Below are 19,298 nucleotides of genomic sequence, written 5' to 3'. Positions count from 1 at the left end.
AAGGTTTGCCTATAAATGCGTGCATATGAATGAAATACTGACATTAAAGAAGACATCTGTCCTCCTGACAGCACGTCACACGCACAGTAGCGAAAACACGTGACGCGTGTTTTAAACAATTAAGTATTAGTTTAGTCATAACGCTCAACTAAACAGGAGAATGACAGGGACCGACACACAGACAGTAATCATGTAACCAGGGCACCGATTAAAGCTTTAGTGCGTAAAGGGCAGGCTGGGACGGAGGAGCTGATCCGTCCTCTGCCACCACAAAACCAAAACTGTGTTAACAGTGGCAGAAGAAGCAACAACAGCTGTCTCTGTGCATTGTACAGGTGGTGCATTACAAAATCTAGCTGGACAGAGACAATTATGGCTCAGATACTGAATAAAACCTGCATAGAAAGTGTTTGTTTACAGCAGCACTTAGTATGTTTGTAAATGAAAAGCCAAAGGAAGGACTTCACATTTATATCACACAAAGGAGCATTTTTATGTTTTCTTTACAAAGGACAAGAAAATCTTTGCACAATCCCGACGAAGAAACAAAGTGACCAGCCAGAAAACTGAAGGCAGTAACTTCCTTTCATAATCAGCTTAATAGGTGTCATAAAAATTGGGTTCTGTTTTTTCTAATATACATTTTAAAGTGCAAATAATACTTGACAACATTCAGTGACATACAGTTATAATATAAAATTCATATTCTATAATCGTCTGGGATAACTGTGATTGCAAATGACCCAGTATCGTGCAACTCTGCATGTAGTTTTCTTTACTCTGATATAAAACTCTGTGTAGCATTTTCCTTTACTACTTTTATGTTTTTGATGTATTCTTTATTTATTGATGAAAGCAAACGAGGCCCTGGAGAGCTGTCTCAGACTCACCAGTCTGAGCATCCTTCCATGTCAAAACCAACACACAGAACTGGTTACCACTGCAGCTGTGTATCTGTGTAACCGATGTATCCGTTCCCATCTTCAACCTTTGAAAAAAGGAACCTCAAAGGCCTGAGACCTAACCACAGCAGCCCACTTTACTCAGGCTGCCATCGAGTCTCAGATGCGTGGAGTAGTAACATCAGTAGTACAACTTGTAACAAAAGTACCATAGTACTTCATGGTGTGAACAGAAGTCATAGCAGCAGTTCAAATATAAGCTGTATATGTACTTTAGTGTCAAGGTAAAGTGTTGCTTATTCACAAACTATTTGTGATGTTTTTGCATCAGGTGGCAAACATCAGTGACAAAACCAAGAAGTTTCCTTTTCCTCAGCGAAACTCATTTAACAGCATTTGCGTGGTTTTCAGCCAGCAGGTTTTACAGCTGAGACGCTGCCGCCAACCAGAAGGCCCGTCGTCGTCTCCCCAGAGTGCACGAGCAGGAAACAGTGGCATCTTTCAGCAATCCAAGCACAGCTCAATCAACAAGTAGACACAGCAGCTGATTTGTCTGTAATTACATGCATCATTATTCCCTGATGTACAGCTGTTCAGTGAAACTCTGAGTAACCGAGTTACTCTCCGTCTTCATCACATCTATAAAATCTGGGATCAGAATGAAACACGGAGTATTTTAGTGGGGCTCATGTTGGTCTCTCATTTGGTCTTGGTTAGCTTGTAACTGCACTGGCAGATAGAGGGGGAGGAAGTGGAGCGAACAGAGCTCCAACAGAGCTCTTTACGAACCCCTGTGAATGATCACCACAGCAGCAAAACATTCAGCACACTGTAGCACATCAGTCAGACACAAACACCAAAGGACGATCAGACACGTTTCACCCTTCATTTCTTTATATTGTTCTGGGAAAATTGAAATGGGCCCCACTCATCTTATAATTACTACTAATTACTTACTACTTCTACTTCCACATAGTACAGGATATTCCATAGTGTACTATCAAATGTAGTCAGCTCTTCTCAGATTTCAGGATTATGTTACCTTCAAAATCAACTTAAATAGTTGGATGACCTAAGAATAATGAATTATGACAGATTTTAATATAATGCACCAGTTTTAAGGTGGACTTGAATTATCAATCCTAATCATGTTGACCAGAAGTAGAGAACAACTTGTGAGGAGAGAATCACACTGCTTCTAGTCAAGGTGTTTGGAGGAGCGAAGTAGTAACTGTCATGTCTGTGTGTAGGCAGGCAGGAAGAGAGGACCCAAAATGCAGGACTCACTGAGGCGGAAGTAACTCAAAACACACAGCTTTATTGCTGGTAAGAAGCAGAACAGAAAAACACTAACTCAACTGGAAGAACAGAATAACTAGGCAGGTAGGCTGGCTGGCAAACGGAACACACAGAGGAAGCGAGGGTGAACAGACGTTAACGACGCGACACCGAGTAGGGGAAGACACAGACACTAAATACAAGAGGTGAACGGAGCGAAGAGGAAACAGCTGGGAGACACGGCTGACGCTGATTACACTGACGAGACAGGGAGAGCACAAAGCTGAACGCACTGACATAGCACACAGACCTACAAAATAAAACAGGAAGCACACGACAGACAGAGACACAGACTCGTAAACAGGCATAATGACGTCATGGGCAGACAGAGGGACATACGGGCAGAGAAGACTAAGCACAGGCAACCTAAACCAAACATGAGGGCAAGATAACAAAACCTAAACCAGAAATAATCATCATCGTCATCATCATCAACATCATCATCATCATCGGATAACTAAAGAATCAGAATATAATTATAATCAAAACAGTATCACCAGAGAATAAGAACTAATCCATAATGCAAAAATAAACCAAAACATAAGAAACTCAAAATACTGGGTCGAACCGACCCAGGACCGTGACAGTAACTGTGTTTACTTTAAAGTGTTTTAATTCATGCAAACGATCATTTCTCAGCTCAAGGGGCTTTGCAAGATTTTATCCCTTCTTTAGGCCTGACACTTATTTTTGTCCTCTACATTCCTCAACTTTCTTTAGGACACATTGCAGCAGTTTGGGAAACACTTTGCTAGTTCTGTTTTTTGCCTGTCAGATTATGTAGTCTTTGATATTTTTCATAGATTTAAAAAAAATTATATTTTTGCAACAGGCTGCTAAAAACTAAGGTGCCCAATTTAAAATAGGTTCTTTTTATGTTGTAAACACAACTCTGGTTCATCTCTTGAGTTAGCTGTCTCTTTATATTTCAGTTATTCGGAGGTCAGTTTTAAGTAGTTCAACTACCAAAAACCAAACAAAGAATAATCCTCTGAAATGTTCAGGCACAAGGACTGAAAATGGGTGAAAAAGCAGCCAATGTCCAAAGGAAAACTTTGAAAGATTTGAGAACTACGGCTCAAGAAGACTGGCAAACAAAAAGAAATGCGGGGCACAGTACTGTACACCATATAGTGAATGTGGTTTTAGGACAGTGGGCGTCGGCTTTGCCTGGAATTCTTGTTGATCACCACCAGAGGTCGGATCAGGTCACAAACTCTTTCTGTGATAACGTTTCTCATTTTCCACAATGTGCCTTATCCCATTTCAATTAAACACAGGCTACTGAGTTCTGAATGTGGGGAGTTGAGACCCTTTAATGTTTTGCTAATGAGGCCGATCATCATATAATTTGAAGCGTTGGGCACAGCAGTGGGGTTCAGACAGTGCTTGCTGATAAACAGCCATCCCTGGTGATGCAGGAAGCAAGCAGCATACAAAGCTGGAGTCTCCATCCCCTCCTTGCCAGTAATATCTTTACTAAAAATAGAGCAGCCAGATTGCTGATCTTTATCAGGAACTGGCCAGTTAAAAAAACACAGGGTCCCTGGAAGGCCAGCGTCCTTGGTCAGCTGCAGAATCAGACCCGCTCGGGGCTCCCCACCCAGCCTCGGGGTATGGTTACAGTTTCTGTTTTCTAGCAAAGAAAATTAAAGAATTTGTTTTAATGTCTCATTTTTTTACCTCCATCCATCCATCCATTCGCTTCTGCTTTTCAGGGTCGCGGGGGGCACTGGAGCCTATCCCAGCTGTCATAGGGCGAGAGGCGGGGTACACCCTGGACAGGTCGCCAGTCTGTCGCAGGGCCAACACACGGGGACAGACAACCATTCGCACTCACATTCATTCACACCTAGTGACAATTTGGATTATCCAATTAACCTATCCCCACAAGCTGCATGTCTTTGGACGGTGGGAGGAAGCCAGAGTACCCAGAGGGAACCCACGCAAACACGGGGAGAACATGCAAACTCCACACAGAAAGACCCCGGCCCGATGGTGGAAATGAACTCAGGACCTTCTTGCTGTGCGGCAACGGTGCTAACCACCGTGCCACCGTGCTGCTTTGAAAATAATCCCAGAGAGACATTTTTAAGGCAACAGCAGCAGGAAGTCTCCTCTCTGAAAACACAACACTAGAATATAAAAAGGACAGTAGTAACAGAAATGTAAAGCTGAACAGTTCATAGAATACAAAATAGCACAATGTGAGTTTCAAAGAAACGACAAGGATCGCTGTGTCGTTGAACTGGCGCCACAAAGGCAGCGGTCCAGTCAGTCAGAGAGCTTTCTGCCCTTTCACTCTGAACTTTCAGTGCTGTTCTCTCTGCTGCGATCATATCTGATGAAGCGCAGCACCTCTGCCTCCATCCCAAAGCTCCGACAGCACCATCCTGCTGCCTTTGAACACATCCTGGGACCAAAAGAAAACGTCTCTGTCTGAAGCCTAAAATAGAAACACTGCCATTTCAAGTGGCGCTTCAAATGATGACAATAAATGAAGCTTGCAAGCTTGTGTTATTTCTGATGTGACACGGTGACCTGCACCGCAGGAGTGCAAAATGATCTCAGCCAAAACACCGCATGCCATTGTCATATATCTGCTTTAACTGGTACTCTTGTCTTTGAGCTTTTTTAAGGCTGAGAGACTCAGGAGAGACAGAAAGGAGGAAAAAGAAGCTGACAGTTAGTTTATAGCATGAACTAACTGTCAGCAGATGGCCCCGCCCCTCCCTGAGCCTGGTTCTGTTGGAGGTTTCTTCCTGTTAAAAGGACTTCAGAGCTGAAATTGATTTCTTGAAATCTGTGGACACTAGACTGCTAACAAACGGATAAACCAAGAACAAAAATGACTGAAAGCAGAACCAACAGCCTCTAAGACAGCTGGAATAATAATAATAATATAATAAGGTGGAATAGTGGAACGCTGTAACATTATCGAAGGTGGAATTTGTTCCAGGTCAGATGTCGACACGTACAATCAATTTTTCAAAGTTTGCAGTTTGGTGCAGTGTTGGGAGATAATGAAGCAAGACTACATCCACATGTACACAGGTAGTTTTTATAACAGGTGGTGATATGACCCTAATCGCTGGCCACTCAGAAGCCTCCGGACAATAACACAGTCTGATGTCAAAAAGGGGAAACAGGCGCACGGCTGGTTCCTTTGTCTGCATGTAAATGTAGAGACAGAGTTTCTGAAAAGCTTCAAAATTCTGCTTTCAGTGACCTAAAACACACTTAGCATGTGAACAAAAGGCTAGATAACACAATCTGAATAGCTTCAGGTTACTTTGCGTTACATTTCATTATTCATTATGTAAAAGTAACAGGTTTTTAGTTGTATGTGTTTGATGTGATAACGGAACAATCAGAATTCACGTGAAGCTGGAATATTGACTCGTCAGTTAGCTAAATTTTAATGCATTGCATATTAACTCAGTACTTTTCTTCTTTCTTTCATGTTTTTGCTAACATGTAATATATAAGCTTGCATTACATCAGAACCACTAGCTGATCTCTGCACAGGGACCTAAACAGCCAGCTAAGCAAGAATTATTCATTACACTCCTTCACACAGCACAAAAGCAAAAATCCACTGTGTTAAAAACACACTTAACAAAAGTTAAACAAATTATGTCGATTATATCTTCAAATGAAGATAAGAAAACCTGACTGAAACATTTCAGCTCCACATACATCCACTTTATAAATGCTCTAACTGCTTTGAGAATGCTTTCAGTGTGATTAGAAGTCCAGCCCTGAAGGAAGCTGTGAGGGAATTAGTTCTGTGTACAGGTCGTGCTGTACTTTTAGCTTCTGTCTCACAACTGTGGAATGCAGTCATTAAAACACACACACACACACACACACACACACACACACACACACACACACACACACACACACACACACACACACACACACATTATCCTGCTAACCATGGGCTCTTGGATGGAATTATGCAGAAATCCCAGTGGAAGAAAACTGAGCTGATTAAATGTTGCTTTCCTAATTGAGAGAGCCAGGCTAATTTGCAATGAATCCCAGACCTTTTTTTCTGTGTTACATGGGAGGAAGCTATTAATAAACTTTGTTATGTTTAATTATAAGTTTGGATTAGAAGAGCAGGTTCGTATCACCAGGATGCTTCTGAGAAGGGTCCTAAAGAGGTCTGTTGTACTGGAACATTTATTGTTCCCCATGTAATTGTTTTCTGTTTGACTATCCATAAATAAATAGATCCTTTTTTTAATGCATTAAATAAATAGAAAACTATGCACACCCAGTAAACAGTGCTGAGCCCTTTTGCCTTTGCTGTAACTATGTTCCTGTGGCGCCATCTGCAGGTAGTGCTTTGACATTTCGTCTGGAGTGAACTCATTGATACTTGCTGACTGTGCGTCTGCATCTTTTACTATAATGGCTGAAACAATAAGGTTTCATTTGAATGGCACTGACCTTGAGAGCATATTTCACTATGTAAGGTCTTTTCACCTGTTATTCCTCAAACCTGTGTGTCTGTGGTTGCAGCCATGTCCTCTCACTTCTGATCCACTTACCAAGCGTGTTCATAATCCTCTGTCACAGAGAGCTTAAACAATCCAATGACTAAAATGGCAATGGGTGGTTCTGATGCAACTCCACTCTTACCCACAAACACATTTAGTCTGATACAGTTTCCCTTATTTGGGAAGACGGGAGACGTACAGGAGCCTGTTCTTCCACGATGGTTCCTCCTCTTTCTTGGGTTTCTGCTCCCTGAGGTACCAGAGCGGAGTCACAAATTCTTTGGCACTCTTTGGCAGTATTGTAGACAATGTTAAACTTAATCATCACATCGGCCTCCTCTGACGACCTTTTTGCTGCTGCCTGCCGCTGAAAGGCAGTGGGGAGAGGGGACACTTGGGCAGTGCATTTATGACAACATATAATGTGTTGTTCTGGATACACTGCTGCTTTTTCAGCGTTCAAAGATTGATGGCTCCGTGTCAGAGCTGGCTATGAATTTCAGACGGATCAGGCCTTAACAAAAAAGTTATCAATAGTTCTTTTCAATAGAATCAATAGTTTCTTTTCAGGCTACTCACTAGGGCTGGGTATCACTGATCATCACTGATTTCTACAATCTATTCGATTCCGGTTCACTCTTCCATCCAGGTTCGATTCAATTCAATTTTGGCTCAGACAGTCAGAAATATTATAATTCTGATCATTTATCAGTACTGATACATGTGAGACTTCATCAGAATTGTGAACATCACAGCACAGGCCTTTGTGTGAAAGTAACTGAGAATAAAACACAGAAAAACATGAAGGAGATCTTCCTGGCCTGGCTTTTTGTAGCAGATAACCATAAAAATATTCTGCAATTTTCTGCAATTTTGCATAATTTTAAAATGTTTCAATTTCTTCAGTATTGAACAGCAGAAAAAAATAGGCTTTCTTGTCCAAGGTCATTTAAGTGAAAAAAGAAAAAGACAGCGCTGTAAACAACGGTAGACTGATGGGTAATAAGCGAATGAATAATGCTGAAAACAGAAATTTGAGACGGGAAACTGTTCTTGAAGTACACAGAGAGAGAGAGAGAGAGAGAGAGCTGTGCATGAAGTGTGATTTTTATCGTGGTGGAAGCAAAATAGTAAAAGTCAGAGGGAATTCATGACGGTATTTATCAAATGTGAAGCGTAGTTTGCTGCTTCTTTTGCTGCTGGTTCAGTGAATTTTGGTCGGAGAGAGACAAAACCTGCAGCTCAGAATCAGCACAAAAAAGACATAAACACAAAGCGCAGACCCAACGCATCAGAATCAGTGAGCTGTCGGCTTTCAGCCCCGATGGCGTGTCCGTGTACGGGTGGTCGGGTGAGACAGCTGAGAAAGACAAAGCTAATTCTGATGCGTCAGGTCCGCTTTGTGTTCACGTCTCTGTGCAGAATCCGTGTACCTGCTCTCATTTGCTGTTTGTTGAAATAGTTTTGTGAGCTTTAACCTGAGATTCTGGCGTTTCTGGCAAAACACAGTTATATTTAAAAGTCGATTCAGGATTTAATGAATCAATATTGCTTTATTCAAGCTACTCACCTCTCTCTATCCACCTGCACTTAACTGGACCACGGCCAATCAGAGAGGTCCCGCCCCTGACTATCTCTGATTGGTTTAGACCACGATAGGGGCATAATGTGCGTCTGTTGTTGACCACATGGAGACTTTCAGAGTTGCAGACTTTTTTTTGTTACTCGAACAGTTGGTTGCACCGGTGCGACCTAATATTTTCTTTAGTCGCATTTGCGACCAAATTGGTCGCACTGTAGAGCCCTGCCTACTGATCGGAAGGTTGGTGGTTCAATCCCTGGCTACTCCAGTCTGCATGTCAAGTATCCTTGGGCAAGATACTAACCCCAAGTTACTCTCCAATGCATCCGTCGGAGTGTGAATGTAGTTAGACAGCATTAAGTATAGAGAAAGTGCTTGTGTGACTGTGACTAGAGCACTTTGAGTACTCCATGAGAGTAGAAAAGTGCTATATAAGAATCAGTCCATTTACCATTTACCTGATCACGGGCAGGGCGTAGGTGTTGATAGCCTGACTCCTCAGGACTTGCCTGACCCTCTGCAGGTACTTGATGGTTGCAGCTTTTCTAGTGGCCTCTTCATGGTTCCCATTCGCCTGCAGGATCCCCAGGTACTGTCCTCTATGTCTGCAATGTTGCCTTCTGGTAGCTCGATCCCCTCAGTTCTGGCTACCTTCCCTCTCTTTGTTACCATCCGACTACACTTCTCCAGCCCGAACGACATCACGATGTCATTGCTGTATATCCTGGTGGTGTGGATCAGTGAATCGATGTCTCGTTCACTCTTGGCATACAGCTTGATGTCATCCATGTACAGGAGGTGGCTGACACTTGATGGTGACTTGTGCTATGGGCTTGAAGTTGGCCTCCAGTGTTGTCCGCCACATCCCCATTGAGTTCCTGATGAAGGCTCTTGGGGTCCTGTTGATCTTATATAGTTCTAGGCATTCCAGGATCCAGGTGTGGGGCATTGAGTCATAGGCCTTCTTGTAATCAATCCAGTCAGAGCACAGGTTGGTCAGCCTGGTCTTGCAGTCTCAGCTGACTGGTCGGTCTATCAGTAGCTGGTGTTTTGTACCTCTGGTATTCTTGTACATCCCTTTCTGTGCCCCGCTCATGTATTGACCCATGTGCCTGTTCATCTAAGCTGCTATGATGCCTGACAGGAGCTTCCACGTGGTGCTGAGGCAGGTTATTGGTCGGTAGTTGGAGGGGACCGGTCCCTTCTGGGGGTCCTTGAGGATCAGGACTGTTCGGCCTTCGGTTAGCCATTCCGGCTGTCTCTCGTCGACAAGCAGCTGGTCCACTTGTGCTGCCTGGCGTTCGTGGAGTGCAGTCAGCTTCTTCAACCAGTCGGCGTGAACCATGCTGGGGCCTGGTGCTGTCCAACTCTTCATACTGGAGACCCTTTGTTGAATGTCTGCCACTGTGTTGGTTACTGGACCCTGTTCAGGGAGGTTGCTGTGGTCTGTTCTTAGATCCACTAACCACACAGCATTGCTGTTATTGGTTGTGTCCTTCTCCCATATGCTCTTCCAGTATTGTTCTGGCTGTGTCCCAATCCAGCGACCCCACGCTTCGGAGTACGCGCAGTTCGCATACTACGTACGGCACGTACTAGAAAGTACGACAAGTGCAGTAGTGAGAGGCTCGTGAAATAGGACGGTCTAGCCTTCGTCATGCTGCTCAGGTTGCCTAGCAACCATGACACTAACCGCAAGAAATGTTTCATACAGCTTTGTGTGACAGAAATGAAGGAGAAAAATGTTTTTTGTTCATTCATATTTTTTATGACATCACTTTGATTAGTTGAGTATCTGAGGCTGAGACCACGGGTCTGTCCTCACTCTGGACACTTGCAGTCGTCACACATGGAAATCAAATGTGTGATAAGCTGCAGGATTCAAACACAAGTGTAACTTATAAACACATGTTCATACTTTTATTCCACAATCAGAGAGAAAGAAACAGAGAGAGAGTGCAGGACAGACAGACAGGTGACAGTCTCAGGTGTACACACTGCTACACAACAGCACCAGAGAAGCAGGATTTAGTGTTTGTGTTATTACGAGTGTAAACAAGAAGAGTTCCAGATGGTCCAGTGGACACATGTGTGACTGCTGTGATTAAAGCATCTTTCTTTCAGCTTAACGAGTGAACCGTCAGCTCGTTCAAACACACGTTAAAGTCCGTTTGGCTCGACACCACCGAACAGAGGCAGCAATATAACACAGCTAACATTAACAGTGCAGTGAATCCTGCTTGTGCCGTGATATTCAGGACTGCAAACCGAGCAGCATCACTGACTTTCAGCTGGAGCAGGGCGATATGACCAAAAATATTTATCACGATATACATCTAAAAAAATTTGCAATAACGATATAACTGACGGTACCGTTTTCCGGTATGATGGTGCCTGTGATTGGCTCTGCCGCTGCCGGGTGCAGTTTGTCGCGCTCTACTACTGTTGTGTTGTCTTTTTCTGCTCTACTGTTCTCACTCAGTTTTAATGATGTATTTGCTGCCCTGGTGTATGATCGCCTGGCTTTGCTATCCATCCAATCCTCTATGATGCCACACGATGTCTCGTCGTCCTCTGGCATTTTCCACCCTCCTCCATTAGCTGGATCCGCGTCAGGCGATTTCAGTGGTCCCTCTAGACCACGGAGAAGGAGAGGGAGAAGAGGAGGTATTCAGGTAAAGCTCAGGCTTTACTGGCGGCGTGGTTTGGCTGGTAAGCGACGTCGAGCGTGCGTTGTCTCCTGTGTCCAGAAAAGCTCCATGGAGGGCAACTTGTTTTCCACGGCCTTGTTTGGATACGCTGGGCCCGGCTCTTTGAGACCGTGCCACCTCAGGAGGGTTTATCCAGACTCTTCTGCGGGCTGGCTTTTTCTTCCCTTGGTGAGTGGACTCTACGAGCGTGACGGCTCGAACCCTGTGTATTTACGTCCCTTAACTTGAGCCTCTGCAAATAATGAGGCTTCTAGCTCACTGACTATGGCGCTTTTTAACGCTCGATCTCTCTCTAATAAATCATTCTTGTTGGATGATTTTATATTATCTAAAAAACTGGATTTTTTATTCCTGACTGAGACCGGGCAGAGGGATGTAGACTACTCGTCACTTATTGAACTCTGCCCGGATGGCTGTACTTTTATTACCCAGCCTCGGTTGTCTGGTCGGGGTGGTGGGCTTGCCGTGGCTTTCCAGGACCGTTTCTCCTGCCGCTCCGTGAAAACTGGACTTTTTCGTTCGTTTGAGCTGCAGCTGCTTAAAATTGGTAACAAGGATCCTTTGTACTGTGCTTTGGTGTATCGTCCACCTGGATATAACAGGTTATTCTTATCGGAGCTCAGCGACTTCTTATCCGCTACTATGAGGCTGTCTAGAGTGCTTATAGTTGGGGACTTTAACATTCACGTTGATGATGACTCCGACCTATTCGCCAGAGACTTTATGAACATTATGGATTCTTTTCATTTGACTCCGCATGTGTCCGGTCCTACACACAGCAAAGCTCACACACTGGACCTTGTTTTTACTTTGGGTTTAAATATTGATTTTATTTGCTCTGAGGACATTTTTATTTCTGATCACTATGTTATTGTTTTTAACTTGTCTTTTAATGAGCCTTTGTCCCCCGTCAGACGGATGGTTAGCTCTCGCATCTTAAACTCCTCCACAGCGGAGAAATCTGTGGATGCTTTTAACTTACAGCTATCTCCTCAAAATGGTGTTGATTTCTCAACCAGTCTTTTTAATAATTATTGCCGTTTTATTTTAGATGAAATCTGTCCGGTTAAGACGAGGAGTGTTTCTGCCTCCAAATCTCCTCCTTGGCTAAATGACAGTATTCGTTGTCTAAAGCGTGATTGTCGTAAAGCGGAGCGCAGGTGGAGGAAAACTCATCTAAATGTTCACCTCCTCTCTCTTAAGGACCTTTTAGCTTCTTTTAATAATGCGATCAGAGATGCGAGGGCTGCCCATTTCTCACACTTGGTTACAAAGAGCAGAGGCAATCCTAAGGTGCTATTCAACACCATTAGTCACATTGTTACTCCTGCTCTGCCTGCGGCCCCTATTTCTTCTAACGAGGACTGTGAAAATTTTCTCTCTTTTCTGATTGCAAAAATTCATAACGTGAGAATGAGTTTTACACACTCAGCTGTTATCTCGATCTCTACCCCATCCCGGCCCGTTGTCTTGGATACTTTCTCTCCGGTTTCACTACCTGAGCTGGTGAAATTAGTGAATTCAGTAAAAGCAGCCTGCTGTTCACTTGACATTATACCTGCATCATTATTCAAAAATGTCTTCCAGTCTATTGGCCCATGTTTGCTCACTTTAATCAACTCTTCACTGGCATCTGGTACAGTTCCGGTTTATTTTAAAAACGCTGCTATTCTCCCACTTTTAAAAAAACCTCAGCTTGACCCCTCTCTTTGGAGCAGCTACAGACCTATCTCTAAGTTACCGTTAATCGCTAAGCTTCTAGAAAAGGTTGTGGCTAAGCAGCTTATGGCAGCTCCTGATAAACATGGCATTTACGATAAGTTTCAGTCCGGTTTTCATCGATTTCACTCCACGGAGACAGCTCTTCTTAGGGTCTCAAGTGATATCTTGATGGATAATGATGCAGGAAAATGCTCTGTTCTACTCATGTTGGACCTCACATCAGCTTTCGACACAGTTGACCATCACATCCTCATTGAAAGGCTGAAAAATTGGGTTGGTGTATCTGGAACTGCTTTAGAGTGGTTCTCCTCTTATCTCCATCACCGATCCTTTTCTGTGGCGGTCTCCGATTTTAGGTCATCCTCTACCTCCCTTACTTATGGTGTCCCTCAAGGGTCAGTTTTGGGGCCTTTATTGTTTTTAATATATCTTCTCCCCCTCCAGCATATAATGGGCTCTTTTGAGGACATTTCTTATCACAGTTATGCTGATGATATTCAGTTGTACGTTTCTTTTATGCCCGAGGATTTATCTAAGCTTCAGCGTCTGAATGATTGCTTAGATTTGATCAAACGTTGGATGGCTGCAAATTTCCTCCAACTCAACGAGGGGAAAACCGAAGTCCTCGTATGCGCCCCTGATAGATTTTTATCGCAGATAGTGAAACTATCCTTTTTAAAACTGCTTTTGGTTAATTTTTTGCCCGTTTTATTTTCTCTTTTTAAATCTTTTTATGACTTGTAATCTTATGTGCAGCACTTTGTGATTCTGTCTTGAAAGGTGCTATATAAATAAAAATTTATTTATTATTTTATTTATCTACGATATAATTGACACTAGACAAAATACTTTACAACTCCTCAACTTTATTAGTGCAAAAAAAACCCATCAATGTATTTTCACTTAAACAAGCAGCTGTTTTTTATCTGCATTAAAGTTATATAAAAATGTAACAGTGCAAATGCAAATTCCTCGCTGACAGTTTAACCAAAAGGCATTTCCAGTGGAAACTGGCCGACATATCCTCAGCATAACCATGTATAATATCCACAAAACTTAAAAAAAGGTTATACACACACAATACGGTAATATTATGTTGAAGCACAGTACGTATCACTCCGCGAGGCTCCTGACTACGATAGCCGTAATGCTCCGACAATCCATCAAGCGGTGCGGCTTCGTAGGTTAGAACGCGAACGACTCGCAATTTGCACAATTGGAACACCAGCGTACTTGATGATGTCACAGGTCTGGAGTTTTTACCGCCGTCCCCTCTTAATTTAACTGTGAGTAATATGTTATGAAGCTTAACTTTAATCTCAGCCAACCCGATTTACTCAGGAACAAATAAAACACTGAAATAAACCAAATATTAACATTTAGAAGTGATCTAAGTGACTTATATATCATGTTTAACCTCAGTAGCGAAATCTCTATGAGTAAAAATAGTGTACACGTATGCCTTAATAAAAACAAACAGGTGAGATGTTAGAACACTTTTATTTTTATTTTAGTGGACACTCAAACATTACAATAGACAGCTGCTGGGGTTTGGAAGAGAACTGAACAAATATTTAAAATATAATCTGATCATTTTGAAGAATCTCCAATGTTTTTGTTCCCGGTGAAAATGTTTCCTCCTGAATTGAAACATATCTCAGCCAAACCGATTTACTCACGAACAAATAAAACACTGAAAAAAGCCAAACAATAACATTTTTAAGTTATCTAAGAAACTTATATATCATGTTTAACCCGAGTAGTGAAAGACCGCCGGGGGGTTCAAAACGATGTGCCGGGAGTCAGGGTTGGATCTAGAGAAATTTTCTTAGGGTGGCATAGAAATCAAATGGGGTGGCAAAATCAAAGCCTTTTTTCCCCCCCAAACACATATGCAGGTGGTTACATATGGTTAAAATAATTCAAATGCAGTAAGTATACACGTTTTTCATATAAATATAGTCTATAACTTAATTATTGTCTGTAGCCCACATGATTACACACTTTAGTTACATAAAGCATGTGAGTTTTGATGTTATGTACTGTATAGCCTGTATAATAAATAAATATGTAGCCCAATAAGTATAAAATCCAGAAAGCTACACAACATGGGGCGGTTCATTTACAAACACAAGTCTAACTTATGTTTCACTGTTTTTTGTTAGAAAACAGTCACATTGTTACAGCTTAAATTACACAAAATGTCAGAAATCTGCACTGTCATGAACAAAAATGTAAACCTAATTTTTCATGATTTGTTGGATTAACCCTCTGAGGTCTGAAATACAACCGGCCATTTTTGACTCCTTTTGAGTTTACGTTTGTATTTCACCCTCAGATTGTTTCATTTTATTTTTCCCCCGTTGCCTTGTTTGGTATCTTTTCAGCTCAACTGAATTTAGTTGTTTTTTCACTGACATACTACATTAGTATTACTGATCTGAAATCACACAAAGAACTTAAGATCCTAGTAGTATTTTTTACTGTAAAAAAAACCACAGACATGTTGGGTAAATTTTTATAACTTGAAATGCAAATATAAAATGTACATTTTGTAAACATATACAACTGTTTATCTAAAAATGCAGACAGTACACCTGCCGTTTTTTTTTTTTTTCATTTTGTTACATTTGTTAATTGGTCGACATGGTACATTTTTCCACTCATAGGAAAGAGGTGGCTTTTTTTCCTTTCTTTACCTTTTTCGTGCTTTCCTTAGAAAACACTTAAAACACACACACATAAAAACGTGACAACAGTATTTAGAAAAAAGCGTGGCTTATATATATTATCATAACTCTGGATGTACTGGCCTGTAATTAAAATTTAAAAACTTTGAAGTCCGAACTTTCAATGTGGGCTGAAATAGAGAGTCAGCGTGGCTGCAGCTTGTTGTTATGTCAGCTTACATCAGTCATGTGATTTGGAGGTGCAGCGTGTCCGTGGACCACAGAGGGTTAGTAACACTCACCTTCCTTCCATTTCCAGAGTGTAACATCCAGCCACCTGTGTAAAATCCGGAATTCCCATGGTGTTGTTCAGAATGTGCTCTGGCACAATCATAAGCATGGCTTGCTACTGAAAACAAGAAAAAAGCCGTTCCTGCTATGGGCTGAACCATTTGTTACTGGTGCAGGGGGAACTCTATCCAATATATTCAGTTTTAGCATTTATATTCACTGTTGACTGTAACTACGCTCAAACTGTTAATGCTATCTTATTTTAATAAACAACACTGTCATATGCAAAACTGGGGTGGCACTTGGGGTGGCAAGGGATCATTTTAGGGTGGCACTTGCCTTCCCATGCCACCCTTCTAGATCCGCCCCTGCCGGGAGTCCGCTGTTCTCGGTGGCTCTAGTGATCGTCGACCTCCCGGTCTGCTATGGAGCTGGCGGGTCACAGACGTCTCCGAAAACGTTGGAGCACGTTTGGAAATATATGGTAGCTTGATAAATCGAGCTACTTTCTGTGACCCAGAAAGATTAATATTTAAAAGTTTTTAGCCGCACTCCTCCGCCATTGCCGCATTTGGGTTTGAGACGAAATGCATTCTGAGATATTTAGCTGTACCAAGTACACACAAGTCACCACCAATGCATGCTCGATAAAACAGGCGGAGCGAGAACACATCTGAGAATTTTTCACGTTCTCAGCTTGATGCGTACTTTGAATTGGAACAGTACTTGGTCTCCGACTGATGACGTATCACGAGTACACGAGAACGCAAGTATGCACAAGTACGCATACTGAGACAGACCTGAAGTCTACACCGGAATCGACGGCGCTGTCACTACCGGATCCGTAACGGAAACCCGATCGGTACAACGCATGTGCAAATCTTACGTCACTTCTAGAGATACCACTTTTTTATGTCCGATACCGATACCGATATCATAAATTTGGATATCTGCCGATACCAATATGAATCTGATATAGTGTTTTTTAATCAATAAAACTGTTTTTTAATATCTTGCTGCTTTTTGTATAAGTTAATACTCAAGTTAAAAAAAACCCCAAAAAAACACTAAAGCTATTCTGTTACACCTGTATGCAAAAAATACACTGCACCCAAAATATTTCATAATTCAGCAACACTGATCAATCTAATAAACTTAAACCTGCTCCATCCTCCCTATTCTGGTATTGTAAAGAGTACTTAGCAGCAATATTAAGCAACCTAACTAATAGGGTTGCAAACTCCCAGCAAAAAAAAAAATAGGGAACCACCCTCCACCTCATGATGCTTAATCAACGTAATCAACTTTAATTTGATGCAATGTGGGAAAAAAATGCACAGAAATAAATTATTTTTCAAGAATAATTAAATTGATTCAGCATCTTTCTGTAACAGAATTGCAGACTTCACAGATGGTATCATCCCAAAGGAAAAAGTACTATAGCTTACTAGGGTATATTAGACTTAACAGTTACTATATACAGTAATGGACTTCTATATATTTTACATATACGTATAAGATTATTTATTTTAATTATTTATTAAAAGCTCGACATTTTAAATGAGAATAAGAAAGAAAAGTATGTCTTTGTGCCCCCTTTTCCCTGTTCATGCCCTATCGGCCCCCCTGGCTAAACTTTGCTAGATCCGCCCCTGCACAGTTACCAGCCGTCAGCTGCGTAGAAAAAGATCCTGGTGTAGAAAGTAATATTAAATAAATTCTAACAACAGCTTATCAAGCTTAAACGTGCTGCTGTTGTTCAGCCGCTGGTTTCCTCTTTCTGGTGCAAAGTGGGCGATAAACAAACAAGAGAGACGGACTCGAGACAGAAAAGCCGATCAGCTGATCATTGATCAGTTTCATGATTGAAGTAGCAGCAGGAGAGAGAGAGAGAGAGGCAGTCGCTCCATATATCGGTTGTTAAGCTTAACGTGGGAATGCTTTACAAACATTCAGAGATGAAAATACACACTTGCTTTACTTCTCTCTGGGATCACTTTCTCTAAGATAAAATGCTGGTTTGGTAGCGAGGCTACAAATACACACAGTCTCGTCCCCCGATTGAACAACAGCGCCGTAAAATAAGAAGAATGGCGCCTACAGAGTTAATAATACTGACTTAGCAATATGTCACGTGAAGATTCATCAGCCAGATTAAGTGTTTACTGACAATTGACAGTGATAGCGGACATCATCATCACTATTCCAACAATCCTCTCCACACAGACGAGCATAAACACACTCGACAATCACTAAATCAAACTTAACACGCGTTTGTAATGACGCTAATTCAGTTTACAATAGGGTTCATTCGCTCGGTCAGCAGGTGGCGGTATCCTCGTACACTGGGGAGTAAACTGTAGTGATGTGTCGGTCGCGAACGAAATGGCTCTTAGAGCCGGCTCTTTGACGTGAACGACATGAGCCGGCTCCTTATCGCCAGACGTGGGTTTTTCCTTTCTCTCACCCTCTCTCGCACTTTTTTTCCGCTTCACTCCGCACGCGAGCCTTGTGCTTTGCTGGGCAGAGGGGGGAGGGGCGGTAGTTACGCTGGCAGTAGCACAGGAACAGAGCGGGAGGGAGAGAGAGAGAGGAAGAGAGCCAGGGACAACAACGTCACATTACAAAGGTATAGTAATCATCCACAACTATTTTCAGTTGCAGATGATAAAGGATTCAGAAAGTTTATTCATGCAGGTCCATATGACAGAGAATGTGCATCTTCTTTTTGTTTTCATATTATAATTTATATTTAATTGTGTTGTGGTTTGCAGTGTTTTGTGTTGTTTTCACTTTAAATTTGTTTAAAAGGAAAAAGCTGAAAATTTAAATAGTTAAAAGTCCTGATCCGTAACTATCTTTTTATTTTTCGTTTTTGTCTACATTATATTGAAATGTTTCATTATTGGAAACATTTTAAGAGATACTTATTATTCTTAACATCTTAACAGATACTCTGACCTGTAACTATCGTAAAATGCTTCGAGTGGAAGTAGTGGCCTTTTGCACATGCGGGGTACCGATCGGGTTTCCGGTACGGATTGGGTAGCGACAGTAGCTGTGTCCCAAAACGTCGGCTGCATCCTCCGGAGGCCGCATTTGAAGGCCGATTACGTCACAGCCAGGCGATGAAGGCTGTCCCAATTCGTCGACTCCTTCAAATGCGGCCGACAAATGCGTCCTTCATTTCCCCGAATTTGAAGGATGGGTCGGGTGTGTCCTTCATGGCCCACCATATCCCAGAATTCATAGCGCGGCCCAGCCAAATTTCAGCTGCCAACAATGGCGGCCTCTACTAAGTTTTAAAATTAGTCTTATTAATCTTTCTGGGAAAGTGTGTAAATTACAAATATCTGCTCGGTTTATCAAGACATCGTATATTTGCAAAAGTGTGCCGACGTTTTCGGAGACGTCTGTTCCCCACCGGCTCGATAGCAAGCCGGGGGGTTCAGTGGTCACTCCAGCCGGCGAGAGCAGCGGACTCCCGGCTTCATCGTTTTCAGACCCCCGCTCTTTCGCTACTCAGGTTAAACATGATATAGAACTCACTCGGATAACTTAAAATTTTAATT

This window comes from Perissodus microlepis, chromosome 17 (genome assembly GCF_051167445.1).
Source record: "Perissodus microlepis isolate ML-2025 ecotype Zambia chromosome 17, ASM5116744v1, whole genome shotgun sequence".
Lineage (NCBI taxonomy): Eukaryota > Metazoa > Chordata > Actinopteri > Cichliformes > Cichlidae > Perissodus > Perissodus microlepis.
Note: the sequence above shows the minus strand (reverse complement) of the source record.